Source organism: Microtus oregoni, unplaced genomic scaffold, assembly GCF_018167655.1.
Source record: "Microtus oregoni isolate MIOR12 unplaced genomic scaffold, Mior012 000001F_ref0000356, whole genome shotgun sequence".
Classification (NCBI taxonomy): Eukaryota; Metazoa; Chordata; class Mammalia; order Rodentia; family Cricetidae; genus Microtus; species Microtus oregoni.
In genome coordinates, this window is record NW_024543060.1 from 69,098,558 (window position 1) to 69,125,619 (window position 27,062).

At 39.2% G+C, this 27,062-nt stretch overlaps 1 protein-coding gene and 1 pseudogene across 3 annotated transcripts in view; one reads left to right on the forward strand and one right to left on the reverse strand.

The window, feature by feature from the left end:
* Trhde (thyrotropin releasing hormone degrading enzyme) overlaps positions 1-27,062 on the forward strand; it is a 354,397-nt gene that overhangs the window by 209,241 nt on the left and 118,094 nt on the right. The gene's annotated exons all lie outside the window — the stretch shown is intronic.
* LOC121464891 lies at positions 18,538-18,628 on the reverse strand (annotated as a pseudogene).

Sequence of the window (27,062 nt, forward strand, 5' to 3'; positions counted from 1 at the left end):
AGAGAAAAATCTGCAACAGTCATGATGACCCCAATTTTTGTAAAGGGAACGATAATAGAAATTCAACTTGTGAGATTTTGCTAGTATATTCTACAGCTAGAATTTGACAAAATATTTTTTTATGGTTCTGGCCACCTCCGACATATAAAAGACCAACCATCCATTTTTTATGCATTGTCTTTTGATATCTAAGAACCTCACCCTCTGTGCCATCTTAATCAAGCCATGATGAATACACAGAGAGAAAATATAGCCAGGATCAGTTCTGTAAGAGGAAATCTATGCCTTCTTTTAAAACTGTAACCTAGTAGATACAGAGTACAGGAAACTAAGCTAATGGTACTAATAAGCATAACTGTAGTGGGAAGTCATGCATGTCCTTTAATGAGCTTCTTCATCCACAAAACTTTTGTGAACGGCTTCCCATGTGCCACATCATTTTATATCCAATGAAAATCTTGGAACGCATGCACCTTTACTCATGTTGCACGCTGAACATAGTTAATTGACCACCAAGGGTGAAGCTTCTAGGAAGTGGGTGAGACAATATTTGAAATACCTGTAAGGTTCAATTCTGGGTTCTCATCTACAAGATGCTCTACAAACAACTGCATCTCCATAAGAGCGCTGGTGTGAACAATTTCCACATGATGACAACTTAAGTCTCTTAGGTCACTCTCCACCCTTTTATTCTGATTATCTGAAGTCTTGCTTCTGATGTCAAGTCTCTCCAAAAATCTGACTTCCTAGCACCATCTCTGACATACTTGTCTGAGTCATTGTCATATTTAGGCAGACATGTCCTTTGACGGCACACACAGAGAGATTTTTCTAGAACCAAGTCAGTTTGAGTGGCTTCGTTGCTAGAAATCCTACAAAGACTCAACAAAAATAAGAACGAAAGACAATGTCCTTATAATGGTGCATGAGGTCCTTCCTGTCCCTACTCACTCTATACTCTTTGAGCCCCACAGAATGCTTTTCTTTTGCCTCTGAATGTTCATTTCTGTCCCTACATTGGTTATGTCCCTGCGCTATTAATCTCCCCCCACAGTGGGGCTCTGAGCTGCTAATTCCTTTTGTAGATAATATTGTTCATCCTAATAGTGTCCTCATTGCTCTCCTGGGAAGCGTTGCTTACATTTCACTCTCTAAAAGAGACCTCCTCAAAATGCCGCCCTCGTACTTGGTTTCCTTCCATCTCTTTATTGTAATTCGCTTGTTTTGCCCCATAATGTTGGTTATTTTCCAACATATTATACACTTGTCCAAGATTATGTGTTTGTCTCACCCATTTGAACATTAACTTTACAAAGCAAGATATCTATGTCTGAATATTCCCTTAACAGATTTTTACTAATTAGTACACTGTTTTTACATAGTAGGCACTTGATAAGTATCTGTTGAGCTAAATTTAAAAAAAAAAATTGTCAGAGAAGTCACAGTGAACCATGTCTGCAATCTCAGCCCTGGGGGAAGTGGAGACAGGAGGAATACTGGATCCTACATGGTCTAAATGGCAAGTTTCAGGCCATTTAAAGTTAGGCAGTGAGGCCTTTTCTTAAGAATAAAATGAAATTGTAGAAATATTGTGGTATTTCAAAGACAAAGCTATCTTTTTATTGGAATTGAGAAGATGGAAGCCTCTGTTAAGAATTTCAAGCATAACAGCATATGGATTTCAGAGGAGGAGGGCAGGTTGTGCTGGCCAGCCGTTCTGTTCTCTGGTGCGTTCTGTCTTACGTGGTCTGACTGGACTATGGCTCATGAGACCCCTCTGCCAGCTTGGCTCCTTTTCCTTCTCCTCATTTTCCTGCCTTAGCCACAGTCATCCTCCTGTTGAACATATCTTTCCGCTTCTCACTTTTCCAAATAGATTCTCCCTCCTAACTTTATTTTCTTTATTCATAGTCAACTAATATTACTGCACGTGAACTTATCAAATAAGCCACTATGTTGACATCTTTGCTGTAAGTAGCTGACTAACTGCAGCTCCTGTGTCATTTGGGGAAAACAGTTGGACCTTTTGTTACACAGAGTTCAATAACAGCTAATGGTGCCATCAGCTCTTCTTTCAGGGACTGACAGGAACCACCCACTATCTTCCTTGATCTCTCACTCCTAAAGGGAAATGGTATTACCTTTAGCTCACAGAAGAGTAAGCATAAGCCTAGAGAATTCAGTGGTGTGTTCAAGCTCCTGGGTGTCAGGGCGGAAATTCACATTTCAATTACAATTCAGGCTCTTTTTGTTCTAATAGGGCCCTTTTCTATTGTGATATTGCTTTGTTAGGAAACGCAACTGCTCACAATCTTTTCAGACACTGCAAAGCAGGTAAGAGATCGTCTGTGAATCAAACGCTAATATTTTAACAAAAGCAGCATATTTATTTTTTTACATACACATAAAACGAGGTTATAAAATCTGAGAAACAATGGTCAGTGGTTAGGATCTCTTTGAAAATGTGAAAAAGTTCAAGAGATGATGAAAATTAAGCGAAGTGGGGTGGGGGGGAGAGTCAGAGAGAGGGAACGAGGCAGGGATATATTGAGTTAGAAGCATTTGAAGATAGAATCTGTCAGCACAGGCTATAGAGCGTACATATGAATCCCCTGGAGGCTAAGGGGTTAGATGATGACCGTGTAATTTGCTCTAATGTATAAATGGCCATTATAGTTAGCCTGGCCACCACTTCTCTGCCAACATCAAGGTCAAAGTAAGACAAATGGCCTCAAATTACAGGAAGCCATCTCAGTTAATATCAGAAAGAACTTCTTGACATTAAAGGGAATTAAGCATTTCAATATGAGTCATAGGAAATAAACTTCATTCTTTGATAGTATTTAAGGATAAAATAGAAAATCTGCTCTCAAATTAGCTAACTAAATTGGAGAACTACTCAGAAAATTCCCTCTGATCTTACTTCCTAGTGCATAATAGGCCATGGGATAAAATTCTGTCGTTTTTGAAAATTCATTCTGCATTCACACATTTATGTGGGAAAAAAATCATTTCTCATCTTCCCTTAAACACAGAAGCATGAATGGCCAAGAAAGCAGAATGCCTGCTTCTTAGGTAAGACTAGAAAATCTAAAGCTAATTGCCATCTATCTCTGAAGGGTCTGTGCTCATTTGCGACAATTCATTGAAAGAATTTCTCCGCACAAGACACTTGATTCTCTCAGGGCCCCATCTTTGCCTTTGTGCTCAGCCAGGGATGGTTTTAACACATCTTTCTTTGATGACTTTGGAAAGAAATTGTGCATAATATGAAGGGATACTTTTATTGACTTTTTGGTGATAAAATGCCCTTACCACTCCCCGGTAAATAATTAATTCGTGCATTTGGCTGATGGAAGAGAGGTTTCCTTCACACATGTGTTTGACTGATTCATCACTGCTTGAATGCATTGTTTTCTCTCTCTTTTTTTTCTCATAAAATACCCAAATACTTAGGACATACTATTTCTGTATTTCACTTAAAATTCTACCTATTAGATGTTCCTTTCTTATGTGTCATTTGAACGATGAAACTGAAACAGAAAGAACTTGAGGAAAGCAGGCAGCAGGTTATGCAATGGTGCCACCATCAGATTAATGCCACTCAGAGGAGTCTTACTTCTTACCTTCTGTGTCACTTGGCTTTGTTGTTGCTTAAGATTTCTGTTGCTGCTTTGGAATCCACCTGCTGCACCACTTCTTCACCCTGCTGAAATGATTTGGAAGGGGCACTGTTGGCTTGTGCCTTCGTCTCTGTGAAAGGGGCAAGCACAGGTTTAAGAAGCTTAGGGTCCGTGCTGGGTGAGTTTTCGCAAATATTCACTGAGTGAGCTAGCTCTGCTGATTTTGGTATCAACTACAGTTCTTCGGTGCGCTGCTTCTGAGAAAAGCCCAGTTTGAATGACTCTTGCAATGACTCATCGATGCTAGCTTCTACTAGCACTTATAATTAAGGGTAGAAAACATTTCAATTAGTATAAAATGGAGCTATAAAAGAGTATTTCCTTTCTGTAATGTGCTCACCCTGCAACCATATGTGGGCTATAATCCCATTAAGCAAGGTGGTGGTTATAGTGCATCTCAGTAAGCAATGGGGCTTCAGGTAAAAGCCCAAGGTTATTCAGTCAGGTGCTTTGTGAATCTCAAGTTTTCTCACAGAGAATATTGAGAAAGAAATTCCAAAAGATGAATACTAAAAATAAACAGAAAGAAGACAGTGTGTGTTTATCTAGACTAGAGTTAGAACAGAAAAGGTATTCTTGTGTCTAGATTTTTTTTTTCAGGATGGTGAGATTCTAGTATAGTTTGAAGGGGGAAAACAAAGTTTAACGAGTAAAGAACGTTGGTCCTATGGACTTAAAGTTTTTCTACTACCAAAAGAAACAAAAAGAAAAAAAGAGGAAAACAAGGCTGGATAAAGATCCCATATTACAAAAGAGGATTTTCAGGGAATTCAGAATAAAGACCTACACCTAGCTAGCAGTTTGTGGGCTTACAACAAGAGAACACATGTGAAGAGAATGAGGTTGACCCTATTTTCCTGTGGAATATTTGTGAAGTGATTATGTCTTTGTATTGGTAGATTTCTTTGAGACGGGGTCTCAAACTGGCCTTAACTGCCTGTCCAGTCAAAATTGGCCTTGAATTTGAGATTCCCCAAGCCTCTGCCTTTGGTGTCCTGGGATTATAGGCTTATAATATCATATTCACATTAGAAAGATTTTTTTTTAGAAATTTAGATTTATTCATTTTATTTTAGGAGTGCTTTGCCTGCTTGTATGTAAGTATACTGTGTACATGCCAGACAGAGGATTTTATTCCACAAAGCTACACGTCTGAGTTTAATCAACCACACATGACTTACTGATATTATACTGTAGGGCATCTTTAAAGCCCCAGATTACCAAATATCTTTATTAGGGTTTCTATTGCTGTGAAGAGACACCATAAAGCACAGAAATTCTTAATAAGGAAAGCATTTTATTGATACTGTCTTTCAGTTTTAAAGATTCAGTACATTATTATCATGGTGTTAAACATGGCATATGCAGGCAGACATGGTGCTGGAGAAGGAGCCAAGAGTTCTACGTCTGGATTGGTAGGCAGAATGGAGAAAGTGAGACTAGTCCTCGCTTGAACTGCTGAAACCTCAAAGCCTGCCCCCAGTGACACACTTCCTCCAACAAGGCCACATCTACTTCAATTGGGCCATATCTCATAATAGTACTACTTTATATGGGTATATGGGAGCCATTTTCTTTTCTTTTCTTTTTATTAATTAAATTTTTGTTTATTTTAAATATCAACCACAGTTTGTCCTCCCTCCTCTCCTCCCCCTAACCCTTCCAAACTATCCCCCTCCCCATCCACTATCAACTCCCATGGGCTTTGACAAAGCATGACACATCAATTTGAGGCAGTACTAAGCCTCTCCCTTGCATCAAGGCTGGGCCAGGTAACCCAGTATGAGGAATAGGTGGTCCAAACCAGCTCAAGTACCAGAGAGAGGTACTGAGCTCATTGCTAGGAGCCCAGCAAAGAGACCAAGCTATAAAACTGTCACCCACATACAGAGGGTCTAGGTTGGTTCCTTGCAGGCTTCCTAGCTATTGGACCAAAGTTTTTGAGCTCCCACAAATTCAGTTCAACTATCCCTGTGGATTCTCCCATCAAGAAATTGACCCCTCCATTATTTTAACCCCCCTGACTGGTATAATCCATTCTCCAACTCTTTAACAGGACTCCAGGAGCTTGGGCCGGTGCTTGGCTATAGATCTCTTCATCTGCTTCCATCAGTTACTGGAAGAAGGCTCTCTGATGACAATTAGGGTAGTCACCAATCTAAATACAGGAGATAGCCAGTTCAGACACCCTCTGCACTATTGCTGGAAGTCTTAGCTGGGGTCTTCCTTGGGGGCTCCTGGGAGTTTCTCCGGCACTAGGTTTCTTCCTAACCCTAAAATGTCCTATGGCAAGCATTTTCATTCATACTACCACACCACGTTTATATGTTACATTTAAAATTCAAAAAGGCTGAACACTCCTGTCTTATTACCTGGGGTATCTTTTCTTGGAATCTGTCAAAATGTGAATTGAAAGTTTATCTACTTCTGTTCTTAATAATTGTATACAAAGGACCCCCCCCCAAAAAAAAACCTCTATAAATAAAGACATAAGACTCAGAGTTGCTTCAAACAGGTACCATGTATCCTGGTATAATAAAATTCGAGTCATGTAGCAACATCACCATGCTTTTACCAAGTACTTTTTTGTTGTTGTTTTAATGGAAATACATAATCTCCCTTAAAATGTTCAAAACAAATCGTGGACACACTTTAGCAGATTCTTTCTCATGGATTTTTTTCAGGAGAGACTGATGGCCATTTGATAACTCACTGAGAATGTTACTTCAGGTCTACATGTTCTCTATCCTGTACTGTTATGACTCTGCTTAGTTCCTGGTGGTACAGAATCAACTTGCCTTTTTTCTGCTTCTAAAACACAGAATATCTAGAATCTTTCTTTTCTTCCCCCAATTCTTCACAGAAGAACTAGAAGGCTTGACTGTGACTTTTATCCATTTTATTTTTGAATTTAAGGAAGAGATATATTGTTTTTTAAGTCACCGAATCTGACTTTTGTCTTAAGGTCATTTTTCTCAAGCAGGAGAATTTGAGAACAGCTTTCAGTGTTTCACATAGGCAGAAAAAGAAGATGAAGCCCAAGGTGAGAAGTTTAATGGGAGGAACTCCTGCAAAGCCAGGGCCTTAAAGACCTGAACCTTAGCACAAGATGACCCAGAAATAAACCTTCATCCTTAAGAGACCTCAAAGAAACTCTGTTGTAAACTTTAGAAGCAGGTAAGGAAGGAAAGAAAAAATACTTCTGGAAAATTTCAACTCTATAAGCAAGTTTCTTCTGGTGTTGGAGCGCAAATGTAGCCTGCCTTAGTGCAGTGCGAACCCCAGGCCAAGATTTAATTTAAAATGCTTGTTATGTCTCAAGATGCTCCTATCTACCATTCCAAACTAATATAAATCCTTTCCAGAAAAACTTACCTTCATACTTCCTATGACATCTCAGGTTTCCAATACTAAACCATGATAAAAAAAAAGAGTTTATCATTAAAAAATAAAAACCCACCATTGTACAAAGAAACACATTCCTATATCATTCTCTAGAAATGGTTGACAACAGAATAAATCATACATATGTAAGGCAATGCATATGCTGTGTAGACAGTAGAGATAGTACATTAATAAGCTGAGAAAATGAGCAATGTGTGAGAAGATTTACAAACCGACTAGGATTCCTAGAAATGAAGTGTAGTACATGCTGTAAAATGAATATATAATTACTGGTTCTGCCACAGATTCAAAAGCTGTGTTCTAGATACGATTTGTATACATGCGTGAATTGCCAAATGTGTCAGAATTGTCAAAAGCAACTCTAATTGACACAGAAAAGCTAGATATATAATTATAAACTAGGGGATAGAGTACCATATATTACATGAGTATATTACATGGAGGTAAAGATGAGATCCATTCATATACAGATAGACATACAGAAGACTGCGTGGGACGGGGCAATATGTAAACTCAAGGCTGAATTTTACTTAATTTTTCCATTTTTTCTTTCTTTGTTAAATTATTCTTTCTGAGCTCCAGAGATGAATGGTTTTCTACACAAAATTGTGGCATCATTAGAAACTGAACTTTGAACTCTTAAGACATTCATCTTAGAGCAAAGAATTTTACCCATAAACAAATACCTGTTATATCAGTTTAAAATGTGTTTTTGCTTGTGTGCACGTGTGAGTGTATGAGAGAGAGAGAGAGAGAGAGAGAGAGAGAGAGAGAGAGAGAGAGAACATGTTGTGGCCAGAAGAACATTTTTAGGAAGTTTAGGCTCACAAACCATTGCCTTCACCTGCTGAGCCATCACAGCAGAACCTACTTTATCACTTTTATTCTCGTTTGTTTCATTTTCAAAGGTTGAGTAAGATAAAAACTGTGATAGTAACTTCCAAGGCTGCATTTTTTCATGTTATTGGGTATTATTGATTGGGGTTCCTGGTCCCTGGTACTCTACCCCACACAATCCTTTTGAAGAATTACAACAAGCTAAAGCCTGAGATATATTTTTTGTCGCGTTCATATAGCTTGATAAGCAGTCCAAGCAAGATTTAACCCTGTCCTGCATGATCCATGTTCTACTGTGTGTGTGATTACTGGGAGCACAGTCAAATATTACTGACTTTTTGCCATGGAGATTAATCATTTATTCCAAAAGTTTTTTCCCCTTCATTCAACCATTTATTTCTTCTTCTTCTTCTTCTTCTTCTTCTTCTTCTTCTTCTTCTTCTTCTTCTTCTTCTTCTTCTTTCTTCTTCTTCTTTTTAAATGAATCTTGGGGACTTCTTTTTTGCTTAATAAAACTAGTCTTTTCATTGGTAGTTCCAGAAGACTCTGTCTTGATCAGAGAGATATTTTTTGGGTGCTGTTTGTCCCCTCTCATCAGTCTCTATTTTACCTCTTGCAGCTTTGTCCTCTATGGTCCCTTGAATGGAAATGGACTCCATAGGCTCAATGGGAGTGCCATTATTAGGAAGTGTGAACTTGAAAGCCACATCTCAGAGTAGGTGTGGCTTGGAAGCCAGGCCAGTGGCTGACAGGTTTTTCTTCCTGTTGCCTGCCTCCTATTTGTAGAACACTCAGTTCTCTAGCACCAAGCTTCCTGCCATGATGATAATGTACTAAACCTTTGAAACTGTAAGCCAGCCCCAATTTAATGTTTTCCTTTTAAGAGTTGCCACGGTCATGATGATGTCTCTTCACAGAAATAGAAATCCTGACTAAGACACCTGGCTTGCCTTTTCTACGCTTGAAACAAGAGCCTAAGGATGCTTAGAGGGAATCTATGCCATGAGTTCTCAAACCCAGATACCCTGAGTAGAGACAATCATTGCCTGAGACTACCTGCATCTGCGTGTGAGAAGACATGCAGCCTTCTGCAGAAGGGAAAAGGCCGAAGTGCAAGCTTGCCTTGCAGTTCAGTTGTGATGGCCTCTGTATTTTATTTTATATGACTGGCCTGAGGTTAAGAATTTTTGGCATGTCTCCCTGTGTTCAGCACAATAAACCTAAGCCAAATAATAGCCAAATATGTATTCTCCAAATTGTTTTTCAACCCCTTTATTTTAAGGATAATATGTGAACATTTATTGATGCATAATTTTCCTTCTGGAAGGTCATATAACACAGTAGAAAACAGGATTGATTTAGAGTGGTTGAAATTATTTTTGGCATCCTGTTTGTTTAAGTTTGTGTTGAGGTGGATCAGCATATTTAAATATTGTAATATCTGGAATAATAAGAACAGTTGGTATTTACGATTATCTTCCTGGTCCTTTGAATAAATTTTTTATATAACTGAATCATTTAACCCTTACAGTGTGCTATGTATGTTATTACCGCCCCCTACTTCCCCACCACTTTATGTTACCTGAACAGAGGCAGGAAATTATACAATGGGTCAGGAAATGATAAAAGTTAGATTCTGAAGCTGGTAGGTATATCTTCAGTTAACTACAGTCTGAGTTAATCTACAATTAAACTACATTTAATTTTTTCTTAAATGTATGGAAAGCACACTATACATTAATATAATTCATCAACGTGATATATTCTAGATGTCACTTAGAGGGGTGATTCACTGGTAGTTAGCAAACCTGAATGACTATAGTCAGAAGGGAGTCACTGGAAGTGAAGTCTAGCTCTCCAGTCCTCTGAGACTTTAAGTTAATGTTCAAATTTAATTTCTCATTGCTTCAGATAGCAACAGCAGTTAATTTAGAGAATTTTAAACGTTTTTAATCTTAAATCTTTAGCATGAATAATAAAAATAAATAGACATGGATTTTTACTGTTAAGCAGTGATACTGTATTAAAGGCTTGCATTTTTTTTCTAGTATAGAATCTCAGTATATAGACCAGTCAGACCTTGAACTCACAGAGATCCAATTACCTCTGCCACTCAAGTGTTGGGATTAAAGACATACATCACCAATCCCAACACTTCCTTCTCTCTTTCTTTCTCTCTGTCTCTCTCTCCTTGTCTTTGAATTTCTCAGATCTTTTAAAAGATTATTTAAAATTTTTATTCTTTGATTAAAAATAAAGGTTTTTGTCCCTAAAAAATATAAAACAAGAAGTGTGTGGGACAGTTCTCATAAATGGTCTTTTTTTCGGGATAGCATTATGACAGCATGTCTCCCCTTCCTTTCCTTTCTTTTAAATTCTTCCTTATCCCCTTCTTCCTTCCTTTTAGATTCATGTCCTCTCTTTCTTTTAGTTTTTACATGCATATGTATATGACTTTTAAACAGAGTTCTTTAGTTTGAATTGAAAGCTTTCCTGTTGGAAATCATGAACTAGGACCCTCTCCTGTGTGTCCCAAGTTACTCTCTTCAAGCTGATGTGTGTATTCCTTCCTTGGTTCCTGCTTATTCCTTAGACAATACTGATGGAGAAATTAGCAATATTCCAAGAACACCCTTCTTTGAGATGAAAGCCTCATGTGTATCTGTCCCTCCACATCCCGGAAAGCCTGTAGTCACAGAACTCACAGTCTAACAAGCCAAGCCTTTGATATGTCCCTTTTTAACAATTTTGTTCCTAAAATTACACTTTTGGTAATATATCTCTGATTTTCACTTTTGTTTTAGAAAGCATTTTTTTCAATCTACTTTATTTTACACCCAGGCTACAGTTTCCTCTCCCTTTTCTCCTCTTGCTCCCCCGGTCCCTTCTTTACTCCTCCACCCTCTTCCCTCTCTATTCAGAAAAGGGTAGGCCTCCCATGGGTGTCAACAAAGTAAGGCATATCAAGTTGAAGTAAATATAAGCACCTCCCCTTGTATTTAGACTGGTGAAGGCAATCCACTATGAGGAATAGGTTCCCAAGAGCCAGCCAAAGCCTTAGAGACAGTCCCTGCTCCCATTGTAGGAGTCCCACAAATAGACCAAGCTACACAACTGGTGTAGGTCAGTCTTGTGTGGCCTCCCTGGTTGTTGGTTCAGACTCTGTGAGAGTCTATGAACCAGGTAGGTTCTGTGGGTCTTCTTGTGTTGTCCTTGACTCCTCTGGTTTTTACAATCCTTCCTCCCTCTCTTTGGCAGGTTTCACAGAGCTCAAACCTAATGCTTGACTGTGGGTCTCTGCATCTGTTTCCATCAGTTACTGAATGTTGGCTCTCTGTTGACAATTAGAACAGTCACCAATCTGATCACAGGAGACAGTTCAGGCTATGCATCCACTATTGCTAGGAGTCTTAGCAGGGGTCATCCTTGTAGATCCATGGGAGTTTTCCCTTGCATTAGGTTTCTATCTGACTTCAAAAAGCACCCCCAACTTTCCTGCTATCTCTCAGTACTCTCTGACTCCTTTCATCCCCTAATCTGATCCCTCACATTCCCATCCCTACCCACCCACAGTCCACTCAGGATATCTATTTTATTTCCCCTTCCCAGCGAAATCCATGTGTCCTCCTCTATACCCTCCTCGTTACCTAGCCTTCTGTAGCATGGTTATTTTTAACTTTATAGCTAACTTCTACTCATGAGTGAGTACACACCATGTTTGTCTTTCTGAGTCTGGATTACCTCACTCAGGATGATTTATTTTCTAGTTCCAGCCATTTGCCTTCAATTTATGATTTCATTGTTTTTAACAGCTGAGTAATACTCCATCGTGTACATTTTCTATATCCATTTTTTTGGTTGAGGGGCATCTTGCTTGTTTTCAGGTTCTGGTTATTACCAATAATGCTGCTATAAGCGTGACTGATCAAGTGTCCTTGCGGTATGACTGATTATTTTTTAGGTATGTGCGTAAGTGTGGTGTAGCTGTGTCTTGAGGCAGGTTCATTGCCAGTCTTATGAGAAACTGCTGTACTGATTTCCAAAGTTATTACACAAGCGTGAATTCTCACTAGCAATGGAGGAGTGTTCCCCTTGCTCCTCACCCTCTCCAGCATAAGCTGTCATTGGTGCTTTTGATCTTACCCATTCTGACAGGTGTATGATTGAATATCAAAGTCATTTTGATTCAAATTTCCCTGATGGCTTAGCATGTTCAAGATTTCTTTTTTTTTCCATTTTACATATAATCCCCAGTTTCTCCTTACTTCTCTTCTCCTACTCCCCTACCTACCCTCCTCCTAACCCCTATTCTCTCCTCAGAGGGAGTAAGGTCTTCCTTGGGGTATCAACAGTCTGGCATTTCAAGTTGAGGCAGGACCAAGACTCATCCCCCTGTATCAAGGCTGAGCAAGGTATTACACCATAGGGAATAGGTTCCAAAAAGCCAGTTCAAGCACCTGGGATAAGTCCTGGTCCCATTGTCAGGGACTTCCCAACAGATCAAGCCACATAACTGTCACTCACATTCTGAGAGCCTAGTTTGGTCCCATGCAGGCTCCTCAGTCCAGATCTGTGAGCTCTACCTAGTGCATGTTGAACATTTAAGTGTTTCTCTGCCATTTGATATCCCTCTGTTGGTAATTTTCTGTTTAGGACTGTACCCCATTTTTTAATTGGATTATTTACTTTTTTTTTTTAAAGATTTATCCATCCATTATGCATACAATGCTCTGTTAACATATATACACCAGAAGAGGGCACCAGATCCCACCATAGATGGCCGTGAGGCACCACGTGGTTGCTGGGAATTGAACTCAGGACCTCTGGAAGATCAGCCAGTGCTCTTAACCTCTGAGCCATCTCTCCAGCCCGATTATTTACTTTTTTAATTAAAAATTTCCACCTCCTCCCCTCCTCCCATTTTCCTCCCCCTCCCCCTCCTTCTCCAGTCCTCAGAGCAGTCAGCGTTCCCTGCCCTGTGGGAAGTCCAAGGTCCTCTCCCCTCCATCCAGGTCTAGGAAGGTGAGTATCCAAACGGACTAGTCTCCCACAAAGCCAGTCAATGCAGTAGAATCAAAATCCAGTGCCATTGTCCTAGGCTTCTCAGTAAGACCTCATTGTCAGCCACATTCAGTGAGTCCAGTTTGATCATATAAATAAAGGACATTGAGCCTATAATTTGTGATTCTAGAGAAGCTAAATAAGAAGGTGACCCCCCCTCCCCCAAAAAAAACATATAGTTATCCTCCTGGATATTGAAAGTAGACAAGATTGCCAGGCAAAAGTTGGGAGCATGGGGGTGGGGTTGGGGTGAGGGTAAGGGGAGATGGGGAGAGAGAAAGGAGAAGGAGAGGATTGGGGAGAGCTTGGGGGAATGGAATGGTTGAGATGGAGGAAGGGTGGATATGGGAGCAGGGAAGTAGATATCTTAATTAAGGGAGCCATTTTAGGGTTGGCAAGAGACTTGACTCTAGAGGGGTTTCCAGGTGTCCAAGGAGATGTCCCCAGTTTGTTCCTTGGGCAGCAGAGGAGAGGGTGCCTGAACTGGTCTTATCCAATAGGCACACTGACTAATATCTTGTATATCACCATAGAACCTTCATCTGGCGATGGATGGAGATAGAGACAGAGTTGATGGAGGAAGGTCATTGGCTAATAAAGGAACTGCCTTGGCCCATTTTATTGGTTAGAGGATAGGTGGGAGGAGTAAACAGAACAGAACGCTGGGAGGAAGAGGAAGTGAGCTCAGTCTTGACAGCTCTCCTCTCAGGAGCAGACGCCTGAGAGAGACGCCATGCCCTGCTCCCGGGATGAAGCTAGAATCTTCCTGGTAAGCGCACCTTGAGGTGCCATACACAGATGATTAGAAATGGGCTAAATTAATATGTGAGAATTAGCCTAGAAGAGAATGGGCCAAGCAGTGTTTAAATGAATACAGTTTGTGTGTTGTTATTTCGGGCATAAGCTAGCCGAGCGGGCGGCTGGGGTGTTGGGGACGCAGCCCTGCCGCCACCCTTATTACTACACAGAGTCCAACATTGGAGCACTGAACTGAGCTCCCAAAGTCCAAATGAAGAGCAGAAGGAGGGAGAACATGAGCAAGGAAGTCAGAACCGTGAGGGGTGCGTCCACCCACGGAGACAGTGGAACTTATCTAATGGGAGCTCACCAAGGCCAGCCAGCTGGACAGGGATTATTTATTTTTTGATGCCTTGTTTCTTGAGTTCTTCATATGTTTTGGAAATCAGCCTTCTGTATGATGTGGGGTTGTTGAAGAACTTTTCCCATTTCCAGAGAAAATATTCTTATAGCATTAAGATCCAGTGTTTTTCCCTCCATCTCATTTCAGTGTTTTTTTTTTTTTTTTTTTTTTTTTTTTTTTTTTTTTTGTGATCCTGCTGAAGGCTGGAGCCATGATGTGGATGGAGTGGAAAATTTTGTATGAGTGAAATATAATACTTAATTTTTAATTTCTATAAGAAATAAGCACAAAGAGTGACCTGTTTCTTTTCCCTTTATATGTATTATATCACAACAAGGTAATTTTGCCTTGTAGGGTTTCAAAACAAGGGGATGGTTGATTATTTTAGGCTTCTAGAATAACTACAACCAATTTTACTTCTATTGGCAGCTGGAAATAAAGATAGGGGAAAGACAGATATATTCAAGAAACCAAGGTTTAGAGCAGTGATAAATAGACCCATCACGTGCATGCTTGCAAGGAGATTGTTAATAATTCCTTGTGGGTCTCAAGGGGCAAAGACCACAGCACATTTTTATGAATGTGGGGGTGTTTGTTTCACAGACCTGTTGTTTTCGAACTGATTTGTGGATGCCATTTATATGATGTGTGTTTGATTTTTGAGACAGAGCATCACTATGGTAGTTCAGGCGATCCTTCTACCTCAACATCATGAGTGCTTAGCTTGCACGGATCACAACTACAATCATTCCTAGGAGTGATTTTCTCCCCTTTAACTCTGACACGGAAGCTTCAGGTTTCACTGAATTAACTTGGCAGCAGTAAGTGTTAAATGCAAAGACTAAACAATGAATTTCTAATATACAGTTGCTGAATTTATTCCGGTAAGATTGTCTTGATATAAAAACTCCAGCATTTTCTTTCTTTTTTGTTCCTGAACCACCTCTTCCAGGAGAATTTACCTTGTGATAAATGGCTGGCTGCTTTGTTCTCCTGGATGATACGTTTTTGAGTTTTGAATGTCTCTAGGGACAGGATACATCTGTGCTTTGCCACACTCAAAACAAAACCCAGAAGCTGGAGGCAAAAGCCGTCCTTCTGTTTTACAAGCAGGGGTGGCTGTGGGATTTTCCTCATTGATTGCCTTCTAGATTTTATCTAACCCACTTGCTATTGTCCTCTGCAGCATAAAAGCACCTGAACTGAACTTATGACTTGTCTTTTTCTGGAGGAAAAGCAAAGGAAGAGATAATCCATTTATCAATGAAATACATGAAGGGGATAATTTATTTTCTTGAAAACAAGTGAAAGAGGTTTGATCAAACTTTAATCTTGGCATTTCGTCCCTTTTGTAAACTTGCCCTCAAGACAGAATAGCAGTGGAAAAGATAAAGAAAACCTTACTCAAGGCATTATTTCTCTTATTTTTTAAGCATTAATACAGTGAGATAATTTCTTTACCTTTTGGAAGATCAGTAATATCATGCATTAAATACAACAGCAAAGATTCAAAAATGCCATGCAGTTTTCTTGTCCTTGCCATAAAGGAATCATGTTTTTTTCTTTGCCCTTTTACATACATTCATGGGCGATAAAATGAAGTGCTGACCCAATTGGTTTATGTCCTGTCTGGATTAATTGCAATGATCGAAACATCAGTTTGCTGGTATTCTCTTATAAGGCATGTTTTATTTATTATGGATTGAGTAGGATGGTAAATTCAGTTTTATAGCATAGTGGAGTTAAGAAGCATGGCGTTATCCAATATTGTTCTTGAACTCAATGGTGGTCCTTTCTGTGTAAATAATCTCATCAGCCTTTCGTGTGAGTCCATCCTTGAAGAAGTCCTCATATGGATGCTTAATGAAAAAATATACTACAATTTTGTCCTTGTCAGTAGTGTCAGGACTATGAGAGGACCATAGCAACAGCTAGGTAAAGCTTCACTGCATGGGGCTAGTCTGAGACATTTTGTCTGAATGAGTAAGTGGCTCGCACTTCTCCATTTTCATAGGAAAAAAAATCCCCGCAAATGACAGCCTCAAGTCTACATGAAGGACAGGGTTATTTATGCTTCTGTCTAGTAAACCTCATTCATGTGGAACATATGCCCATGGTTATAGAGCACTGACCTCCAAGTCTCAAGTCTTCTTGACTTGAGCCTTATTTTAAAATTGCTGGACAATGATGCATTTATCCACCAAAGCCAAAACCTATAGTGAAGCCTATTTGATCCTAAAATTCCTTAATTGAACTAATAAGCCATGAATGATTCCACAAAACATATGAATACGGTGTACGATGCTTCCCCCCTTTAGATGTCATTTTTCTATTCATATGCAACCGTGGGCATTTTCCCAGAATGCTATTGTAGCATGCAGAGATTATGATGGGAAACACTGCTGAGGACTTTTCTTGGTCAGCAACCTACATAGCACCTTCTAGCAATATGAAAGATAGCCCGAAAGTAAGAAACTCTCTGATCAGTACCGGCTTGATTTCTGAATGTCCTATGTCCATAGCATACTTTTTTATTTTCAATCCATGTCCTCTGGAAGAACTAACATTCTCTTTATAGGGTTACACCATTTAAAATCTTTTATAGAGAAAGCTCATAAAATAGTAGATTTCCATTTGGCTTTTTCAAACATCCTTACTGCTATTATTCCTCTTCCCACTTTATCGTCTTTCCTCCTCTCCCATCCTCTACCCCATTTAAATCTCCCAATTTTTCTTCACCCCTTCATATCACCTGTGCGTCACTATTTTATACTTATGATCATTATTCTGCCTTTGTGAAAATCTCTTTCTTATTTAAATAAAAGTCATAAAATGACATGCATCCAAAAACTCAGATGCCACAAACATTGCTCCCTGGGTGCTCAAGCTAGAACACGGCCAAGTGTAATGCCACTCAAAGTAGCACTGGAGAAAAGTGAACCATGGCAGAGCAGAGACACATTGATGGAAAGCTCAAAGGAATTTGTTTTAAAGTTATATGAGCTTATTTTAAGGTTTTTGAGGAATGTCTTTGTGATTGTATTTCTAAATGAGTAATTTTTATTATTAGATATCCCCAACAGATCATCTAAATATAATTGTCCCAACAAGACAACATATTACAGGGCAGGGAACCCTGATTGCTCTTTGGGCTGATGAGGGAGGGGGACTTGATTGGGGGAGGGGGAGGGAAATGGGAGGCGGTAGCAGGGAAGAGACAGAAATCATTAATAAATAAATAAATAAAAAAGAAAAAAATTCTATCCTTAGTGGTCAACCAAAAGGAATATTGAAACTTGAAGTAAATTTTCTACATTTTCTACTAATAAGTAATGAAAGTTAAGAATTGGCCATCGTATGAGCTGCTAAAAAGACAAGTTTTAGAGCACCGATGAGTGGGTATTTTAAAGATCAATCCCATCAGAGCTACAGTGCATGCCTCTACCTGATCTTGAATCTTCAGTGCCTGGGATACTTGCAAAATGGTCACAATGGTATATGACAAAGATAAGGAAAAAGCATTATTTTCATGAATTAAAAATTCATCAGATTCAGAGGTAAAATGTAGAGGAACATCAGAGGAAAAAAACAGGAATTGAATCATCATCATCATAATAATAATATATTAATGAGTCTGGCATACTCTAGACTTTAACATAATATTCATCAATATCTATCTTTGTATTTCCATTCATGTCTTATAAAACTTAAGAAGGAATCATGTAAATGAATCTTTTGTTCAACTTTGTAATGAATTGGTTTTTATAAAGTTGTTTATGAGTAGTTTTCAAATATTTGACTACCTGACATTTGTCTACCAGTGGAAAAATGAATGTCTGAGTTATTTACAAAATATACACTTCAATAAAAATATTATTCAATGTTAGTGCTCTACTTTTAGATAAATGTCCAAATATAGTTTCTTTTATAGTATAGTTGATTAATAAACTATATATTATTCCTTGCATATTAAGCTCTTTCATTTACTGTTCAACTAACTCTAGTCCTAATACTTAAAAATAGCCGTGCTTTATTTTATATAAAATTAAGATAGCATTTCATATTTGAATGCATCTAAAACCCAATTGGTAATGGTTATATCAAACATTTAATTTGTGACATTTGTTAGTGTATATGTAAGCATGTTTTAATAACAGTATTTCCAGAACAAGTTTGACATGATACATGTTAGATTCATTAACATTAATTCCCTCTGTAATTTCTAAAAATATACTAAATTTCACATAGATTTCCAGCTGTGATAGTCTAACCATGACAAAGATAAATTATTCCACAATATATAGGGACACTGTCTGTTGGCTGATACTCAAAAGTACAAATGATATTGACATCTTTGAAGATTTTCTCGGTCTGGCATATTTAACCAATGACATTATGACACAAAAGAATTTAGATTTTTCTTTTATTAATTAATATTAATTAATTCAACTGATAAGAACAGATACTACACTTGATCTTAGCCAAGAGGCCAAAAAACAATATAAAAAGCAAACTTAAAAAATTAGCCAGAAATACGCTTGAGCTGTTGGCCAAACAGTATTGCAAATTACAGCCCAGCTACACAGTTTTCCCTCCCTCCTCTTCACCAAGTTTTTTCCCCATTCCCTCTCTGACCACTCTCAATCCACTCCTCCTCCATTTCTGTTGAGAAAATGACAGGATACCGTGGATATCAACAAACATTGCATATCAAGTTGCAGTAAGATTAAGTCCTCCCAGTGTATTAAGGCGGACAAGGCAACCTGGTAAGAGGAAAAGAGTCCTAAAAGCTTGCAAAAGAGGCAGAGACAGCACCTGCTCCCACTGTTAGGAGTGCACAAGAAGATCAAGTTATATAGAACATATGTAGAGGGCCTATGCCAGTTTTATTCAGGTTCGTTAGTTGTCAATTCAGACTCTATGTGCCCCTGTTAGCCCAAGCTAGTTGATTCTGTGAGTTTTCTTGTGATATCCTTGACCCTTCTGACTCCTACAATCCTTCCTCTCTCTCTTCAGTGGGATTACCTGAGGTCAGCCTAATGTTTGGTTATGGGTGTCTGTGTCAGTTTTCATCAGTTGCTCGCTGAAGTCTCTTTGATAACAATTGGCTAGGCACTAATCTATGAGTATAGCAGATTTTCGTTAGGCATCATTATATTAACTTTTTTTCTCCAGTCGTGTTTGGCTCTCTCCTAGGTATCTAGCCCGTGGGTCCTGGCACTCCAGGTAGTGTCAGGAGTGGGCTTACTCTCATAACAACCATCTTAAGCTAGATCAGTCATTGGTTGGGTCAGTCATCCCTCAGTCTCTAGGCCATGCTTACCCTAGCACATCACATAGGCAGGGCAGCCTGTAGGTCAAGGCTATGTGGCTGGATTGTTGTCAAAAACCCTCCATTGGAAGTCTAGCCTGGTCACAGAAGTTGGCCAGTTCAGAATCCTCTCCACTATTGCTAGGAGCCGTAGCTAAGAGCCCTAGCTGGGTTCTTCCTTGGAGAATCTTGGGAGATTCCCTTGTGCCAGGTTTCTACCTGATGTACAAATGTACCCCAGCTTTTCTGGTTGCCTCTTTCAGTACTCTCTCTCTCTACTCCCACAACCTGATCACTCATGTTTACATCCCCACCTGCTCTCAGTCCGCTTAAGGAATTTCCTCTCTTTCCTCTTGCCAGGGAGATCCTTGTGTCCCTCTTGAACCCTCCTTGTTACTTAGTCTCTCTGGTTTTGTGACTTGCACATAGTTTTTCCATTATTTACAGCTAATATCCACTTATGAGTGAGTACCACGTTTTAGCAAATTATGTTGCCTTAACTTCTAAAAACAAAATTAAATCTCTTATCCAGTCAACACTGGTTTGTGGCATTTTAGGATTTTAAAAAATGAAACTAAATATTTTATCAGTATTCTGTCGTTAATCCCTTCATATTTTTGCATAAGTTACCATAGATTAACTACTAAGTTGATTTTTGTAATGTTTTTTATTAATTCTTTAAGAATTTCATACAATATGTTTAGATCACATCCAGCCCTCTCCCCTTACTTCCATACCCACCTAATTTTATTCCTTCCTATGTCCACTCGTCACATCCAGCTGTGTTGACCAGCTACTCCTGGATGTTGATTCTTCTTTGAAGTGTAATCATTAGCATGTGTCAGTCCACTGACTGATATCTTTATCTCAGCAGTAATCAATTACTGAAGTTCCTCAGCTAGGCATGCGACTGCATGCAAACCTTCCCTGCTCTATGCTGGGATTTGCTCAACTTGAACTACTTGTGTGCGCTGCCACAAGCACTGTGACTTCATAAGGGCATCTACCCTGTGGTGTAAGGTCAATACCGTTTCCTTGAAGGCATTCACCTCCTCTTCTGCAAAGATCCTTGAGCCTCGAGGAGAGGTGTGTGGTATGGACGTCACATTTTTGACTGAGAATTCTGAAATCTCTTTTTCTCTCCAAGTTGACGAGTTGTAGATTTCTGTATTGATTGCCATATACTACAAGAATAAGCATCTCTGATGAGGCTATTGCCTTGATATTTCAAATAAATTATTACTTATATACTCATAATTGTTGAAAGGTTTATACTAAGCCTATGGATATTTCTACTCTACATTTTTCTCTACAGATAAATTAACTTTAAATAAGAAGCAAACTGTCTAATGATAATACTGCTAGAACAGCTATGAATACCTCATAGAGTTTCAGAGTAATAAGATATTTATATAACATAGAATTGATAATAAGATTGTAAGGTGTATAAGTTGACAGTTTTCCCAAATAAGTCCATTTGTCATTTTTAAATAAAAACCTTAAGAAAAGTTTGACCTAGAGAAAATTATGTCATATATTCATTACCTCACAAACAGTAAAATGTCACTATTTTGTTGGACATCGTTACTAATGTTCTGTCAAATAAGTAAAGCAATAGAGTTAGAAGCCCTCATCTAACCCTTTCTTAACCCACACTCTGGTTTCTTTTCCTAGAGATAGCAGCTAAGCTGCTATAGGTTAAATGACCTCTAGGACCATATGTCAAGGGCCAGGTCACAGGTGCATGTGGAAGGTGATAGCAACTGAAGGTAGCAACAATGACCTCCTAGAAGCCCCCACCTCCTACAGATAATAGGAATCCATCTCCTTCCTTCTATGTCTACTTTCCCTTTGAGCATGAGGAATGTGATTTTGCTCTGCCATGAGCTCCCTGCATTATGTGTGGTTTCATTACAAGCCACACATCCACACTATCTGTCAGTCATGGATCACAGACTCCATAACTTTGGGCTGAAATGAACCTTCTCCATTTGCAAATTAATGCTCTTGGTTACTTGTTACAGTAGCATAAATCCGATGATCAAAGAGAATATTATTTCACCTGTATGTTCATATATCCATAGCTTTCATAAAACAGGAATAAAAGCAATTTTGTAGATTTGTCTTCATCTTCATGGAACTAAGTAAACTGAACGCATTGGTACACATGCAATTATTAACATCCTTATGTTTATGTGGCCTGGTCAGGAATAGCTGGTGGTAAGGTGTAGCATCTCCCAGGGGAATTTTTCAGTGTGATGGACAGTGGATATCTGTTTTTCTTTCCTCATTATCTCCACTACTTTATTCTTATTTGTTTTCATATGATGACTCTGTTTTATTTTCCCTCCTGAAATAATAGAATCAACACAGGAGTCAGTGTCCTCCCACCTCCAATCCATACATCTTACCTGTCAAACCCTGTCGTTATTTCTTTGGCTCTTCATTGAAGTGAATGAATGTCTTCAGTATGACATGAACACCTCACCCCTGCATGATGAACGTGTCCTGCTGTCTACTCAAGGTTGTTCTTGAAGTGCTGCCTCTTTTCTTATGATTTATCCATTTTTCTTTTCCTTTTAAAATAATTTATTTACTTTTTTAAAACCTCAGTTATCCTCCCAACCTCCTCCCAAATCCTCTCCTCCAGCTCAAACCCCATCCACTCTTCCAAATGTGTAAGAACTCCCATGGGGAGTCATCAGTGTCTGACACAATTTGTTGGGGGTAGGACCAAGACCCTCCCCCTTGCATTGAGGCTGAGCATGGCACCCCACCAGAGGAAATGGGCTCCAACAAGCTAGCTTATGTGCCTGGGATATATACTGGTGTCCTACTTCCAGGGGACCCTCAGGTGGTCCAAGTTTCACCACTGTCTCCCAGATATGGAGAGCCTAATTTAGTCCTGTGGAGGCTCCACAGCTGCAGGTCTAGCGTTCATGAGTTTTCACGAGCTTGGTTCAGCTGTCTCTGTAGATTTCTCCATCATGATCTTGACCTCCCTTGCTCATATATTCCCTCCTCCCTCTCTTTGATTGGATTCGCAGATGTTGCCCAGGTGCTTGGTTGTGGATCTCTGCATCTGGTTTCATCAGTTACTGGACGAAGGCTTTATAATAATAGTTAGGGTATTCATCAATCTGATTCCAGGGGAAGGTCAGGTCAGGCACCCTTTCCACTATTGCTATGAGTTTTAGCTGGTGCCACATTGTGAATTCTTAGTCATTCCCCTAGTACCAGGTTTCTCCCTAACTCCATCATGGCTTTCTCTTTCATTGCTCTCTCACTCCGTCCCTCTCCCCTGTCCATCATCCTGTTCCCTCATGTTTTCATCTCCCATCCCCTCCCCTTTTGTGCCTCCCCCAACCCTAGTTTACCTAGGAGACCTCATCTACTTCCCATTCTCAGGGCAAGCCATGTGTCCCTCTTAGGGTTTTCCTTGTTACCTAGCTTCTCTGGAATTGTGGATTGTTTTCTAGATATCCTTTGGTTTACATCTAATATCCGTGTACAAGTAAGCACATACCATGTTTGTCCTTCTGAGTATGAGTTACCTCTCTGTCATCCATTTCTCATCCTCTTCTCAATCACTCTGGTCTGTACAAACTATTATAATTTTTTCATCTCACTCAGAAAGCTTCTTGACTTATATTTACTCAATATTATGCTCTTTTAGGGGAAACAACACTGTAATTTCACAATTCTCTTTCTTTTAAAATTGCTGGGAGCTTCTGTTCTTGCCAATTGACCAAATCTCGTCCATCAAGTCAAATATTAATTTCACATTGAAAAATGTCATTAGTCTTCATCTCAGTTCACTATCTGAAGGAGATTTTGAATATTCTCCATAGACATACTTTGTAGGTTATTACCTCCTCATTCTACCAAATTTTCCTATGACCTCCACATCCACACTCTGGTCCAACCATGCCTCCAAATATATATTAAAAACTTTAAAATTTATAAAAAGAATGTGGAGCTCTTATTGCACTTAGAGTACATATCATGGCAAAAATGGGAGTGTGGAAGATATGGTCACATGAGAAAATGAGTTTAGCTAGAAGGGAGGCTGACTATTTGCTTATATGGGAAGATAAGGCGTATTAAATATTCTTACCATGGCCTTGGTTATGACCTGAGGATGGTGCTTAGAAGTAAAAATTTTGGGAGACAAGGAAGTTAGATGATCACAATTGCATATAACTGTACTGAAGCTTGTTATATGGCAAACACTATTCCAACTGTTTTGTGGGTAATTTTAATAAATTGTCAGAAAAATGCAGGTGGACTTTCTTCTTTTTTTTTTTGCTTTTGTTTTTTTTTTCTCTTTTTTTAAAATTTATTTATTTATTAAGGATTTCTGCCTCCTCCCCGCAACCGCTTCCCATTTCTTCTTGTTCTTAATTAAAACAATACAGTTGTCGCTGTCATTACTACTATCTCTTAAGTATAATAGTAGATATTTAAAAGATGTGATGAACTTGGAGTTGATAGCAGAACTAGAGCGCTTAGCAGACCTTAAGTGTCTGTAGTAATTATTAAAATTAGCTTGATGTGGCCCACAGGATGGATTTTGGAGGGTGAGAATGAATCTGGGGCTGTCATTAAGAGGTTGTGAAATAATTCGGCTGCACAGAGGTAGAGACCTGGCCTCAGGAAGTAATAAATCAAAGAGGACTCCAGGGTTCTAAGCCTGGGTGATGGAACAATTGGGCATTAATTTCGCTTTCATGATTAGAATTAATTGTATTTCCATTTTCATCCTCTGTATACTGTTATTTTTATCTTTTTTATATTATAATATAATTACAGGCAACTAAAGAATGTTGAGAACAGGAGAAAGTTTGTTTTCAGGAAAGATCATACCAATTGATTACCCAATACTAAAGGATCAGCCATGAAAACATATATGAATATTTTATATACTGAGCAGCTTATATTTATGTATTGAGCTATACACAGACATACGTATGTAACAACAACTAATGGATAAAACAGGCTATGAATTTCAAAGACAACAAAGAGGAGAGCTTGGCAGGGAGTTTGATCAGTTTGAGAGTCAAGAACATTCAAGATTAGGTATTTTTCTCCCCGACCCTATTTTTCAAATGCTAAAGTAGCATATAATATCTTAAAAAGAAGTTAGCGTGTTTCTCTCTCTCTCTCTCCTTTTTTTATTTATTTTTTACAAAAACTCTGGGAATATTCAATATATTCTTTCCCTTCAGACCAAAGACTTTCTATATTAACAGATTTTGGCAGAATGTTGTACTCTCTCTCTATTTGTCTATGCTTAGTGAACAGACATCTTTCTGAAAGTTGCATCTGAAAAGCGCTTTGATTTTGAAGTCAATATGCTAACCCTTTCAACAACACAGACTATAGCAGGGATGTCTCACTGCACAGGGATGTCTCACTGTTTCTCTGTTTGTTAAAGAACTATAATTAAAAACAACAGAGTAGATGGAAGCCAATTCAGGGATGTGTTCCAGGTCTTACCATGCTGGCGGATATCGAGCAAATGATCTTTTACTTCAGTTTCTCCCATCTGTAAAGTGGAGGCAGTGATGTGGGGTTACTCCCTTCCTTCCAGCCCAATAATGGAATGAACCACGAAGCACATGCACACTCCATAGAAGGTGTAGTAGTTAGAGACTTGAAAAGAATCTTCCAGTTTTGTTGATAGTATTGTGACTATAGTACACTGATCACCAACTAATGTCTGTGACAAGCCAAAAGTAGATTGTACTTGTGGGGATCTCCATACTGCAAACTGCCCTATCGAATTAATCCTGATATTCTAAAGCATAGACACCGCGATACATAGAGCATCACTGGGCAAGGGAACCGGATCGGTTTGGATAATGCACTACAGAGGACATCCCAAGCACGTGGAGGGTGTTGGAGACCCTTGGATGGGAGAACTCCAGGTGGGTAGCTTGTTACAGAAATATCTCCCAGACCAGAGATGTCCTCCAATCATATCCCCACTGGGAGGGGCTTCCTGTTTTCCTGGAATAGGTGCTCTGTGGTTTTTCCTACTCAGTCCTTGACTTGGAGTAAGCTGAGGACTGTGGCTTTCATGAGGGAGACTACAGAAAGCAGCTGGCAATCGGAGCAGTGTGTTTTCACACATTTTCAACTTCTGTTGCTTTTGGTTTGCACTGAACTTGTGCTAAGGCGGCCTGGTGTTTCTTAGCACCATAAGCACGGCCCACCCTTCCATGTCCTCAAAATATTTCATTTCATTTCCAGCCCGAGAGTACGGGAAAGCCATTTCAATCTTATTAATTTCCTTTCATCCTCTGCTGTCAGAGTGCCACTGATTCTAAACTGAACAATTAGAACAATTTCCTTTTTTCTTTTCCTTTTCTTTCTCTAGCAGCCTTTTTCTTTTGAACCACCAACCAGCTCCCAAATCATCACACAGACACATATTAGTTTTGAATACTTGGTTTAGGTTAAGTTCATTTCTGGCTAGCTCTTTTAACTTAAATTAACCTGCTTCCTCTTTATCTACCTTTCTGTCTCTGGGCTTATTTCTTTTCTTTCTTCGTGTGTTTCTTTCACTGCTTTTTGTGTTGGACTGACTGGCAGCTTGGCTTGTGCTCCTCTTCCTTCCCTTTCTAGTCTCTCTTCTTCTCCTCATTCTTCCTTAACTTAGATTTCCCCTCCTATGTATTCTCTCTGCCTGGCAGCTCCATCTGTCCTTTTTTCTGCCCAGCTATTGGCTGTTCAGCGGTGAGGTGCTGCTGGAAGGCAATGGGAAACAAATGCAACACATCTTTCCATAATTAGACAGTTATCCTTACATCGTTAAACAGATGCATAAAGAAAAGGAGCACACCTTTACACAGGTAAAGTAATATTTTGCAGCATAAACAAATATAACACATCTTAGCCTAGCTAAGACAATATCCCAGAACATTTTTCTCTCTAGGTTCTCATTTCTCCAGTGATTTTAAAGAGTGTCTAGGTTCCCTCTTGATTGCGAATCCTAAGACAGTAACCTCCATCAGTTAAAAGGGACGATTTGGAGCTGGCTATAAATGGGTCTCTAATCATAGTTCTTTTACTTAATTTGGGTCAATGTCAGCAAGTTATACAACCTTTTAAGCCTCATACTTCTGATTGGGCAAAATAATGATACCTTCTTTGTAACATTATGACTGCATCACACCATGAGCCGTTAGTGATTGCTACCTTTCAAGTGATTTCTATTCACAGGACTTTTCTACCGCTTCCCATGTTTCACTCCTTTCTACCCAACATAATTACTTTGAATATAGTTCTACTCTCAGGATGATATAATCTAAAGACTGCCTTTGCATTGTGGAAAAGAGAAAGACCAGTTGCTTATCTGGAAATCCTTTGTACTAAGAAGTGTTGTGGGTGATGGGTCTACCCTAGTGAGACAGACAGGCCATGATGCCTCCTTGTGCAGCTGCAGTCTGCTGTGCTCAGACTGATTCCAGCTGTGCTTTGGGCCCTAGAATCTTAGTGACTTATCCCGTCATTTCCCTTTTCAGTTTTGTCTCAGGAAGCCAATGCACATTCTCCCTGAGATAACTGAGATTCTCCTCTTCTTCTTCCTGGAAGTTTGTTCTAACACCCATCTCTCAAT